This window comes from Gossypium hirsutum, chromosome A12 (assembly GCF_007990345.1).
Source record: "Gossypium hirsutum isolate 1008001.06 chromosome A12, Gossypium_hirsutum_v2.1, whole genome shotgun sequence".
NCBI lineage: Eukaryota > Viridiplantae > Streptophyta > Magnoliopsida > Malvales > Malvaceae > Gossypium > Gossypium hirsutum.
The window spans coordinates 3,967,646-3,980,823 of NC_053435.1; positions in this window are offsets into that span (position 1 = coordinate 3,967,646).

Sequence of the window (13,178 nt, forward strand, 5' to 3'; positions counted from 1 at the left end):
AGTTCATAGGCTTAGAACGTAAACTTACCAAATATGGCAAAGCATTCGTATATTTTATAATTTACTAATTTCTCTTGTCATTCACAAACCAAGTTAATTTCATTTAATATTATTCACACTTAAGCTTCATTCTTATGGGCCCATTTATCGCTTACCATCTTTTTCAAATTAAGAAACTATACGGAATTGAGTACTTTGTCTTCACTTTGCCATAGTAAAACTATGGACTTGCATATGATCACGTTTCAGTTTTCGAAGCTATGGCTCAGCCATAGTCTTACACGAGTCATATATCATACCGATGCCATATCCCAGATATGGTCTTACACGGGAGCACTTATCATTATTCACAGATGCCATAGCCCAGCTATGGTCTTATACGGATCACTTGTATCACATTAATCCGAAGCCATAGCCCAGCTCTGGTCTTATACGGAAATCACTTATCTTTTGTTTTCCAATGCCATAGCCCAGCTATGGTATTATATGGGTATCGCTTATCACTTGTTGCCATGGTCCAACCATGGTCTTTTTTTTCATCAATTCATCGTTTGTCACTTGACAGAAGTACTCAATTCGATGTTTCATTCAATTTGATTATTTATTCAATTTCATATTTTTACATTGTTCATGGTTTTATCATAATCATATAGTATAACTCATTATAAAATTCATAAGAATAACAATGATCACTAAAATTTAGCCACATGAACTTACCTGGGCTGATTCGTAATAGTTGTAGAAGTTTGAGAAAATTATTCGACTATTTTCTCCTTTCCACGATTCACTTCAATTTCTTGATCTATAATTGCAAAATAATTCATTAGTTAGCATTCATTTAAAGTTTGTTTTTATCTCACAATTTCTACCCTTAAATTCACAAAATTACACTTTACCCCAAATTTTACAATTTTTACAATTTGGTCCCTGACCAATTAACTCATCAATAGAACCTTTTTATTCTCAATTAACAATTTCCTTAGACATTTTAAGTTACTTCGAAACCATTGAAATTTATAATTTTCACATAAAACCATAATTTCAAGCTTTTTTACAATTAGGTCTCCAAATATTCACTTTCCATATAATTCTTTCAATAAAATCAACATATAAAAAATTAAAGCTTTAATTCCATATTAAATCATCATAAAATTCCAGCACTTGTTTATGGCAACTTTCAAAATCAACCATGAAATAAAAAACTAATGAATTAGATAATAGGACCTAGTTATAAAAGTCCCAAAAACATAAAAATTTCAAGAAATAATCAAGATTTGAACCTACTTGCAGTAAAAATATGAAAAACTAGCTCTAAGGTTTCTTCAATGACTGTTTTTAGCTGAAGAGGATGAAGAAAATTGAAGAAATCTCTAGATTTCCAATTACATCCCATTTTTTAACTATTCAATTTTACTTCTTTTCCAATTTTACCCCTTGTTCACACCTAATTTCAATATTTCCTACATACACATGTCGTCCAGCCCAATAATAGGTGTTTAATTGCCTATTTAGTCCTCCTTTGATTATTACTAGAGCTATTTAGTCACATTTCACAATTTTGTACTTAATTCAATTTAGTCATTTTTACCCAATTGACTATCGAAACCTTAAAGTTTCGTTAAAATTTCTTGACGAAACTTTAATACTAACTTCCTAACACTCCATAAATATTTATAAAAATATTTATGGCTCGATTCAATATTTTGAGGTCTCGATACCTTGTTTTTCACTTTTAAATTATTTAATATTTATTATAAAATACTATTCACTATTTCAATCATTTTCCTAACTTCACATCTAACTTATTTTCATTAAATTATCAATATTTTCCATTTATTTTTCAGATTTAGTAATCTCGAATTACTTTTTCAACACCACTGGAATTTGGCCGTTACAGCCCATCCGACATTAAGATCAAAGTCAAATTCGCAATGTTGACTTATTGGACTAACATTCTCAACAGGCTTTAAGTCTGCTAACTCAGCAAATAACTCAACTGGTTAAGGGTTTTCACTTCCAGTCGACCTCCATATTTCCATCATAGTACCCAAGTTGTCATCATATAACAATTGTATCTCACAAAATTTAAATGGATCTGTAAAGATTGAAAACTTGTAAAATAATCTGCACATTGCCCTTTCACAACGAATAGTTATTTTCGCACTGATCTTCCTTTTCATTTCGGCTAGCTTCACATTTTTTTTGAATCGCAACCTTACTCTTTGCCGACCTTGAAATACACAACCAACATCACCTTTTATAATTTTACCCTAAAAAAGAATGTACATCAAAAACACCTTATTATTTATCCTCAACAGAAATTTTGAATTCTCCTACTAAACGCAATAATTTCACCATTCTATATATCCTCGAGAACCAAAAGGTAGAACCATAAAGAATGACTCCACCAAAATAAAATTTTAAATTTTTATATTAAAAAAATTACACTTGTAATAAAGTGGTGGAACCACCAAATAAATATTAATTTTTAAAATTTTAAATATAATTTGAAAAATTAACAATTTTAAAAAATTATATTTAAAATTAAAAAATATTTAAATTTTACATTTAAAATATTATAAAACAAATAACAAATTTGAAAGGTCATATCTTTAAAAATAATATATTTTAAATGTTTTATAATATTAAAAAAATATATTTAAGATTAAAAATATATTTAAAATTTTAAAAAATAATATTATTAAACATTTAAAACATACATTTCAAATTTTATAAAACCAATAATAAATAAAATAAATAAAATAAAATAAAGGACAAATAAAAAACATAAAAATTAAATAAATAAAAAAAACTTAAAAAGTAAAAAAAAATTACAAAGAACCAGAAAAAGTAACGTGAATGAAAAAAAATTTACCTGTTTCAATAGGCAAATAGACAGGCTACTGTCTTGAAATCTGGTGGCGCCAATTTATTTGACTCCGTTAGAAAAAGGTAAAATTGCTTAAACCCCTTTCATACTTTCAAAAATCATAGTATTTCTCTAATATTTATACAAGTGACACCATTCTACATGGTTCCACAAAAAAAATTATTTTTTTAATGCAAATTGCTGACGTGGCATGTTAGTGGTACCAAATATTTCGGTTTCACCAACTTTTATTGTAAATTTTAGGTTATTTTCTTATTTTACCAAAAAAATAAATTATTTAAATAATTAATTATCTTTTAGGTTATTTTTATAAAAAAAGGGTAAAAGTAAGAAGGGAAGGGGTGGGGATGGAAGCGTAAAATAGGGAACATAAAATTTGATGTTTTTGATTGCAGGAGTTCCAATAGAGATGTGGGAAATGTAGGCGTGAGGTTTTTTACTAAAGAAGTACAAAAAAATTAAAAAAAATTCCAAAATAATATAGCATAAAATGTTTTTACCAAAATGGTATGTTCAGGGTGGTCACGCCACTCTGACAGGCGGCACCACCCTGAATTTTGACACTCAACAGTGAAAAAAAATACTGAAAACGAAAAAAAAAAGCTGAAAACAAAAAAAAATAAAAAAATAGATGATGTGGGTGCCAGAGGTGGCACCAGTGCCCAGGTGACATTTTCAGGCCGATTTGATCCCTCATGCATAGGGGTTTTGTTTTTTTGTTATGGTCCCCCAAGGCTTGAGTTTCGAGAACAAAGAAGGAGAAGAAGAAAAAGAAAAGAATGAGAAGAAAGAAAGAAGAGCAGAAGAAGAAAGAAAAAGAAAGGGAAGAGGAGGAGAAGGAGGCCGGCACTTGAGAGAAGAAAAAAGAAAAAGAAAAAGATAAGGAGAAGAAGAAGGAAGGAAAAAGAAGGGAAAAAAAAGGTAAATTTTTTTTTTATAAATTTGAGTAATTAATGTTAGTTTAAGTTATTTATTTTAGTTATTATTATTGTTGTTGTTGATTGATTTGGATTTAAATCAGATATAATTTTTATTTTTATTTCTTTGCAATGTGTTATTTGGTTAAGAAGAGATATTAAAGTATGTTCGTATTTATTTTATATTTTCATTGAAGTAATACGCATGTTATGTGCAAAGAATGTTTTATTGTTATTATTTTATGTAATTTATTTGTTAAGTGTGTTTTAGATTGATTAAATATATTTTTTAAATTTATTTGACTTATTATATTCTGATTATTTTAATTTTTTTATTTTTTATGTGATGTGGGTTTTAAACCTTTTACAAAAAAATAGTATAAAAAATAAAATACTAAAAATATATTAATGAAAAAATAAAATACGAAAAAAACTTTTTTAGGGAAAGTGGTGCTGACGAGTTTTTTGCTAAAATAATATAAAAAATAAAATATGAAAATAGTATATTTTAAAAAAATCCGAAAATAAAAAAATACGAACAAGGTGCCAAAGTCAGGGTTATTTATTAAATTAATATAAAAAAAACTTAAATAATACATTTGAAACATTTTTTGCTAAAATAATATAAAAAATAAAATACAAAAATAATATATTTTAAAAATAATATACGAAAATAAAAAATACAAATAAAGTGCTAAAATCAGGGTTATTTATTAAAAAATATAAAAAAACACTTAAATAATACATTTAAAACATTATGTATTAAAATAATATAAAGAAATAAAATATGAAAATAATATATTTTAAAAAATAAGATACGAAAATAAAAAATACAAATAAAGTGCCAAAATCAGGGTTATTTATTAAATTAATATAAAAAAACACTTAAGTAATACATTTGAAACATTTTTTGCTAAAATAATATAAAAAAAATAAAATACAAAAATAAAATATTTTAAAAAATAATATATGAAAATAAAAAATACGAATAAAGTGCTAAAATCAGGGTTATTTATTAAGAAAATATAAAAAACACTTAAATAATACATTTGAAATATTATGTACTAAAATAATATAAAGAAATAAAATACGAAAATAATATATTTTAAAAAATAAGATACGAAAATAAAAAAATACGAAGAAAGTGCCAAAATCAGGGTTATTTATTAAATTAATATAAAAAACACTTACGTAATACATTTGAAACATTTTTTACTAAAATAATATAAAAAATAAAATACGAAAATAATATATTTTAAAAAATAATATACAAAAATAAAAATACGAATAAAGTGCTAAAATCAGGATTATTTATTAAGAAAATATAAAAAAACACTTAAATAATACATTTGAAACATTATGTACTAAAATAATATAAAGAAATAAAATACGAAAATAATATATTTTAAAAAATAAGATACAAAAATAAAAAAATGAATAAAGTGCTAAAATCAGGATTATTTATTAAGAAAATATAAAAAAACACTTAAATAATACATTTGAAACATTATGTACTAAAATAATGTAAAGGAATAAAATAGGAAAATAATATATTTTAAAAAATAAGATACAAAAATAAAAAAATACGAAGAAAATGCCAAAATTAGGATTTTTTATTAAATTAATATAAAAAAATACTTACATAATACATTTGAAACATTTTTTGCTAAAATAATATAAATAAATAAAATACGAAAATAAAAAATACGAATAAAGTGCTAAAATCAGGGTTATTTATTAAGAAAATATAAAAAACACTTAAATAATACATTTGAAACATTATGTACTAAAATAATATAAAGAAATAAAATACGAAAATAATATATTTTAAAAAATAAGATACGAAAATAAAAAATACGAAGAAAGTGCCAAAATCAGGGTTATTTATTAAATTAATATAAAAAAACACTTACATAATACATTTGAAACATTTTTTGCTAAAATAATATTAAAAAATAAAATACGAAAATAATATATTTTAAAAAATAATATACGAAAATATTTTACTTATTATCATTTTAAAATAATAATAATATTTGTTTTTAAGTTGGATATATTTAATTTTTTAATGTAGTATAGCAAAAAAAATATGTTCTCGAAAAAATTGTTTGCTATTTTTTTGTAAGTTATTCTAATAAATATTTAAAATATCAAACATTAAAATTAATAACCGAAATTTATTTTGAAATTGCAGGCATCGCAATGGCTTCATTAATCAATAAGGAACTTTCTCACATATGTGACACAGTTAATAATACGGTAATATATTGTTATTTGTTAACCAATGGTTCCATTAAAAAAAGATCTACGTAATTTAAGGAAATAAATTATGTTATTATAACTATTTTCTGTAATTTAACATTGTCAGGACTCGTACCGCATATTAAGGGGCCGGGTGAATGGTGTAGGATATTCCCCGGATGCACGACTGATGCCCTACTTGGAGCTAGCTAGATTCGGGTCAGCAGCATTGACCCGGACGTTCAATTTGCGGTACGATTTAATATCCGCATTGGTTGAGCGTTGGTGACCGGAGACCCACACTTTTCATTTACCGTGTGGGGAGTGCACAGTCACTCTAGAGGATGTTGCATTACAGTTTGGGCTCCCAATCGATGGGGATACCGTCACGAGATTAAGTACGATAGTTGAGCCGGTTGCATTTTGTTATAGCCTACTAGGAGCCTCGCCCGGCGATGCTGAGTCTACTTTTTCGGAGTTGAAATTTACATGGGTAAAAGTCAATTTTCAGCATTTATCAGATAATGCCACCGAAGAAGAGTTGGTGTGCGCAGCTCGAGCGTACATTATGCATATCATAGGGGGTGTACTGATGCCCAATTTGAACAACAACAAGATTCATCTCCAGTATTTACCTCTGTTAGTTGATCTGCGTAGTGTTCGCTCCTATAGTTGGGGTTCCGCAGTTCTGGCTATGTTGTATCGTAAGCTTTGTCGGACGACAAAGCCTGATACTGTAAACATGGGCGGATGCCTTATATTGTTGCAATTATGGGCTCTTTATCGGATGTCATTCTTGGCATCGGTTAGTCACCAACTATACGTATATCCGCTACTTAACAGGTGATAAAATTTACCTTGTTATTAATTGACAATTTCTTTATAATGATACTATTCTAACGATACTATGTTTACTTGAAAATTTTTTCATAGATGGAGTATTTATCCGGGTATCGGGAGGTCGTACACTATCCCGATATATCGTCTGATGATTGAACAACATGCCGAGGAAGGGGTAAACTATTCAAATATTCGTGACATGTAACTGCTTTGTATATCTTACTCCAATCGTGTTAAACTTTAATCATGGTATTAATCGTGCAGTTTATATGGATGTCATACCGTAGACCAGAAATTGCGGCTATTATATCCTCGTCTGCCTACATTGATTCTCATTTGTGGTGCACTAACGCACCAATTATTAGTTTCAATGTAGTCGAGTGGTACCACGGGGATCGAGTACTACGACAGTTTGGTTGCATTTAGTACATCCCGGATCCGCTAATGCAGGTGGGGGAAGAGGTTCACAGCAAGAACAAGAGAGGGAGACATGGACAGCATTGGGGGGTTATACACTGGAGATATATTGCGATGTGGAAGAGTCGGATGGCTCGAAGACCTCAGATGGATATGTCTTCCGATTTGCGACCATCGTTAGAGTACATACAATGGTACTTTAGCATGGGGAAACCATATTTACTTGGTGGGCAGTCGACTATAGTCCCCCCGCACGTGCAGCGATCTAGGGCATACGAGCCAGTGGCTGATATAGAGCCCGATTCATAGCCAGATGCCGAGCATGACCTAGAGCCAGAGCCCGAGGTACAGCCGGAGGCCGAGTCCAAGCGATCGCATTCACATTCAACTGATACTTCTTATCATCCGAATTTGGCGGGAAATAACTATTTCTTGGGCTCCTCATCGCATTCACATTCGGCTGATTATCAACCGGATTTGGCGGGCAATGACTATTTCCCTGGCTCGTCAAGGGGCAGATACCATTACGGGTTTGATATGTTTGGGTTGTACTCACCGCAGTACAGCACCTATTTCGGCCCATATCCACCACATTATAGCACTACCCCCGGCCCGTATCCGCTGCAGTACTCCACTCCTACTGGGTTGTATCGACCGCAGCATGGCACTCCTCCTGGCTCAAGTTCATCGATGCCATTTGAGCCATATGATTTTTCTTCTATGTATCAGACACCCTCACCTGCGACTGAAGAGGATGTTGGTCGTCGCAATCACCTACAACGTGAACGTCGACCTCCGCAGAAATATACCTCTAGGACCACACCATCGAACCATCAATTTTAGGGGTTTCTTGGGTTTTGATATTAAAAAGTTTGTATTTTTTTGTATATATTTAATTAGATTAATTGGAACTTTGAAACGTGGAACAAAATTTGACCATAACGTAAATTAGATTAATTTGGACATTTTTGAACATTAAAACACTAAAACTTGTAACAAACTTAGTCTTGTAATATAAATTGGAACAAACTTTAAATACATTACAACATTAATCTAATTGGAACATTAATTAAATTGGAACATACTATTACCGGTATATATAGAGATTTCATGGACGTATGAAATAGATGATACATATGTAGTTATATATGCAAGTTGAGTAAACGTAAACTCAACCATTACCTTGTTTGTATATGTGACTAATTCGTTGATTGAGTGTAGGTAATTGGTAAAAATTACCTTGATCGATGGAATGTTTGGTTATGTGTGCTTCATGAGAATTGAATGATGATTATATTAAGTTTTATTGTGAAATTGAGCATGGGATCCATGAAATGGTGAGTTCATGATTAGTTGAAAATGATATTATGATAAATATCATTATATTGTACAAAAATAGTTTGGACAGTAGCAGTAGTTTAACTTTGAAAATCCAATAAAATTGTAGAAATTGAATTAAAGACTGGATAAAATATGGAATTAAAGCTTATTGAGTCTAGTTTCACATATAAGAAACGGTATAAGTAAAAGAATTTCATATTATGAGATATTTGAATTATTGTGAGACAGAGCCACAATGATTCTAGAATCCCCTGTTCTGATTTCAGAAAATTATTAAAAATTTTACAAAAATATTTATGAGTTATAATTTATACGCTTAGAATCTTTAATGAGTATATTTTCAAGATAAATAGACGAGAACATTATTCAAATCATGTACTGTAATATAATTTATTTTTAGTGAATAAGGGTCGGAGCTGTAGAATAGCAAAACAGAGGTAACTTTAAAGAATAAACTGTACTAATTGGCTCAATAAAAAATTCTAAAAATTTTATGGTAAGAAGATATGTGAGCTTAGTTTCTAGAGAAATTAGCGGATCTTAATTTGGAGTTTTGTAGCTCCAGATATAAATAAATTCGTAACTGCGACTCCAGAAAACAGCTTGACTGGATTTTGAACAAATAGAGGAATATTGCAATATAATTTTTTTCATATAAAATAAATACATTACAACATAAGTTCAATTCCTACTTGATCGTGACAATTGTCCGACATGATAGTTTCTCTGCGGGCATTTACTCCGATTATGACCAGCTAACCTGCATAATCCACAACGCGTACCGTCGGATTTCTCCCTAATGTTCATTTCATTACGGATTCTAGTTGATTGCGGACGACCTTTCAGCTTCCTGCGTAGCCCTCTGTCTGGGACAAGTTCGAAATTTGTCGGAGGCACTTCCCACGTAGACAGATCGGGAAGGCCAGGGAACTCATTTTCCCATACACGTAACGTGCGATTGAGTGTGTACACAACATCGACAAATTGTTCAACATTAAGGTTCACTTCAGCACATGCTGCCACGACATGCGCACACGGATAATGAAATGTTTAGAATCTCCTGTAATCGCATTGTCTATTCCGGAGATCAACTCCATAGGACCTAGGTGGTATACCGGGTTGACGACAAATGGTCTCCGTAATTCGAAACGTTTCAAGACGTCGTGAATATATTTCTACATTCATCGACCTCGCCATCCGACGGTTCGCAACCATTGCATCCCTGACATCTTCGACAAACACGTGTCCTGCCTCAATCTGGTTAACTTGTTGCTGACCCATTCTTGGCATCAAGGTAGCCAACCTGTAGAATGTAGCCTAGAAGACTGTTGAAATCGGAAAATGTTGTGTTTTCAGCAATACAGCGTTGACCCCCTCCACTAATTTTGTGATCATTTGACCATAACGAAAGCCCTCGTCAAAACTTTGAGCCCATTGCCACAGCTCCATAGTACCCAACCACTGTTGAAAAGATGTATTTGTTTGACCCTCCATGTCACTCTCAAGTTGAGTCATTCTTTGGCGAAGAATGTGTGGCTCTAGCTCGTACGCTGTATATGTATTAAGAAAAGATAAGTTACAGTATTGCCCTAAAAACTTATATTGAAAAGATAAGGCAATCATTTACCCATTTTCATAAATTGTCTCTTCCAGTCTGTATTTTTATAATCTCTAATGAAGTTAGCTGCGATGTGACAGATGCAGTAAACGGATCTCTATAGTACACCTGAACATCTAATGGCGGCAATTAATCATTTCCCTCTATCAGAGATAATGCATATTATCGTTGCTAATAACATACCTCCGCAGGTTGGTAAGGAAGAATTCTCACGATTTCATGTTCTCCTTATCTACAATGGAAAATGCTATCGGGAGCACGTTCCTGTTGTCGTCTTGAATAACCGCAAGAAGTAAGATCTGTGTATATTTTCCGTATAGCCAGGTCTCATCTACTTGCACAAATGGCTTGCAGTGGGGAAATGCGCGCACACATGGATCAAACATCCAAAACATCCGATGGATAATTCTTTTTCCCGGCTGTAGTTGGTCATCCAGGCCATAATAAGGTCGTGTCTGTAACTTAATGGCGATCCCCGGTATGTACTCCCGCATTGCGGCTATCCATCCCTGTAGCTCGTTATACGATGCATCGAAATCCCCATACAATTGCTCCATTGCCATCTGTTTTGCTATCTATGCCTTTCGATATGACACTCGATACTGAAATCGTGCCTGTATTTCGGCAATTAGTACCGAAACTTTAATGGTCGGCATGTCCTTCACCATTGGCATGATACATATACAGATAGTTTTAGAATCAAGTTTTCAATGATCTTTTGTCATACGTGTTGATGTGCATGTGTAAGGCCCAACAAATTTACGTATCTCCCACATCTGTGAATTTTGAATAAATGCAACTCGTACCTGCCAATTACAGCCTTCCGCCGACTTCCAACACTCCCCAATATATAATGTCGGTTTAGACACTACAACTTTATAATCTACTGATATATTCATGCTATACCGCTTAATAGCAAATACGCACTCTTCTTTACTTTCAAATTTCTGGCCGACGAATAACTCCTCTGGATTAGAATTTACGGCCAGTCGGTGAGTAGGAAGTATTTCAGGGTACTCTGGGAACTCGGCTACATGCGCCGTGGCGGGGTCTATGAGCGACATGTGTGGCTCAAGATTATTGTGAATCACAACATGTCGCATCTGGTTCCCGACCAAAGATGCGTTAATGTTTCCATCGTCATTCATGTCTTCATCATCAACATCATCGGGGACATCGTGCACATCGGGATCATTATCACTATCGACCTCTTGATAACAAGGATCACTACTATCGTAACTATCATCACCAACCACATCCATATCGGGTGTAACATTAAGATCGATATCGATCTCACGTATAGTCGATTCACTATCAACGTACGATATTGGAGCCACCATGCATGGTTCTTGAGCTCTATGTTCTTCACCATATGCAGTGAGACCTTCATTTTCCTCCATACCGGCTAACTCAGCAAATAAATGAATCGGTGCATTTGTGTCACTCTCATTCCCACAGTAAAGAGAGATCATTGTCTCCACGTCTTCGTCGTCTACAAGTTCCATTTCAATGAATTTGATGGGATCTGTCGAAACTGGAAACTTGTAGAAAAGTTTCGAGATCCTTCTCCCACAACGTCTAGCAATTTTTGTGCTAATTCTTCCTTTCATATCATCCAACGAGACATTTCTATTAAATCTCATTGCTATTTGTTGCCGACATTCAAATATGCATCCAACGGTTGTTGTTAAGATAATTCCATCGAAATAAACGCATACGAAAAACTGATTATCTATCTTCAATGCTCAATCTGTTAAAAAATAAACAAACTTTCTCAAAAAAATTTCGAACACCAAATAAACTACTTAAATAAAAATTTTAATTACTCAATATGCAATTTTTTTCATTCATAAGCTCATAGTTTTTCAGTTCTCATTTTATACATAAACAATATTTATCTTTACATTTAACCATTTAAATTCAATTCTATGTTTTCTTCCATCTCTGACCCTGTATCTTCTTCTGGGAAATACTGTACAGTCCAATTTAGATATTCTTGATTCTCTTCATATTCATCTTCTACAATCCAATTTGGCAATTCTTTGGGATCTTCTTCCTCTTCAATTTTTATAACGGGTATTGAAATTAGTAATTCTCTTGGTAATTTCCTAACATCTAATTTATCCATCCATGGTATGTCAATCACATTTTGCTTCCCAGTCAACTTTCGTGAACCTATACTTTGTCTCGTTATTTTCCTTGCTCCATAAGAGATTATAAACTTTACGAAGAATATAACTAGATTCCAATAGGTTCGTGGTACCAATGTCTTCCAAAGTTGGTCTAAAATGATTTGATATTCCCGTTCTATTAATGTCCCTCTAATGGTTAAGTATTGAACTTTATTCTTCCTAATCATTTCATGACCTTTCCACAACACTTCTTGCATCTTTTTATTTACTGTCATAACGTGTTGAACTATGTCATTTTCTGGTTTCATTCTGTAATCTTGCACTTCTCTCATTATCTTATAAACTTTCTCCCTTTGTGCTGAAGTTATTATTTCATCAGGCAATACCAAATATGTTGTCATTTCTAACAATATCTATAACATGCCAAATAAATTTCATAAATATTATCTAATCAACCTAAAACAGGTTTTTTACCCTAATAATATAAAAAATAAAATAAAATACCAAAATAGGTTGTTTGAAAGATTAAGTGCCAAAAGTGCCAAAAATGGTACTTAATCGTTCAAACAACTTATTTTGCTATTTTATTTTATTTTTTATACTATTAGGGTAAAAAACCTACCTAAAACACATATAACAAATAAGTTATATAAAAAAAATAATACATTCTTTACATAACATAAATAAGCTTTTTTAGGGTTTTTTTACAAAATTAATATAAATCAACAATAATAATAACTAACAATAATTAGGGTTTTTTACTAACAATATTAATAACTAAC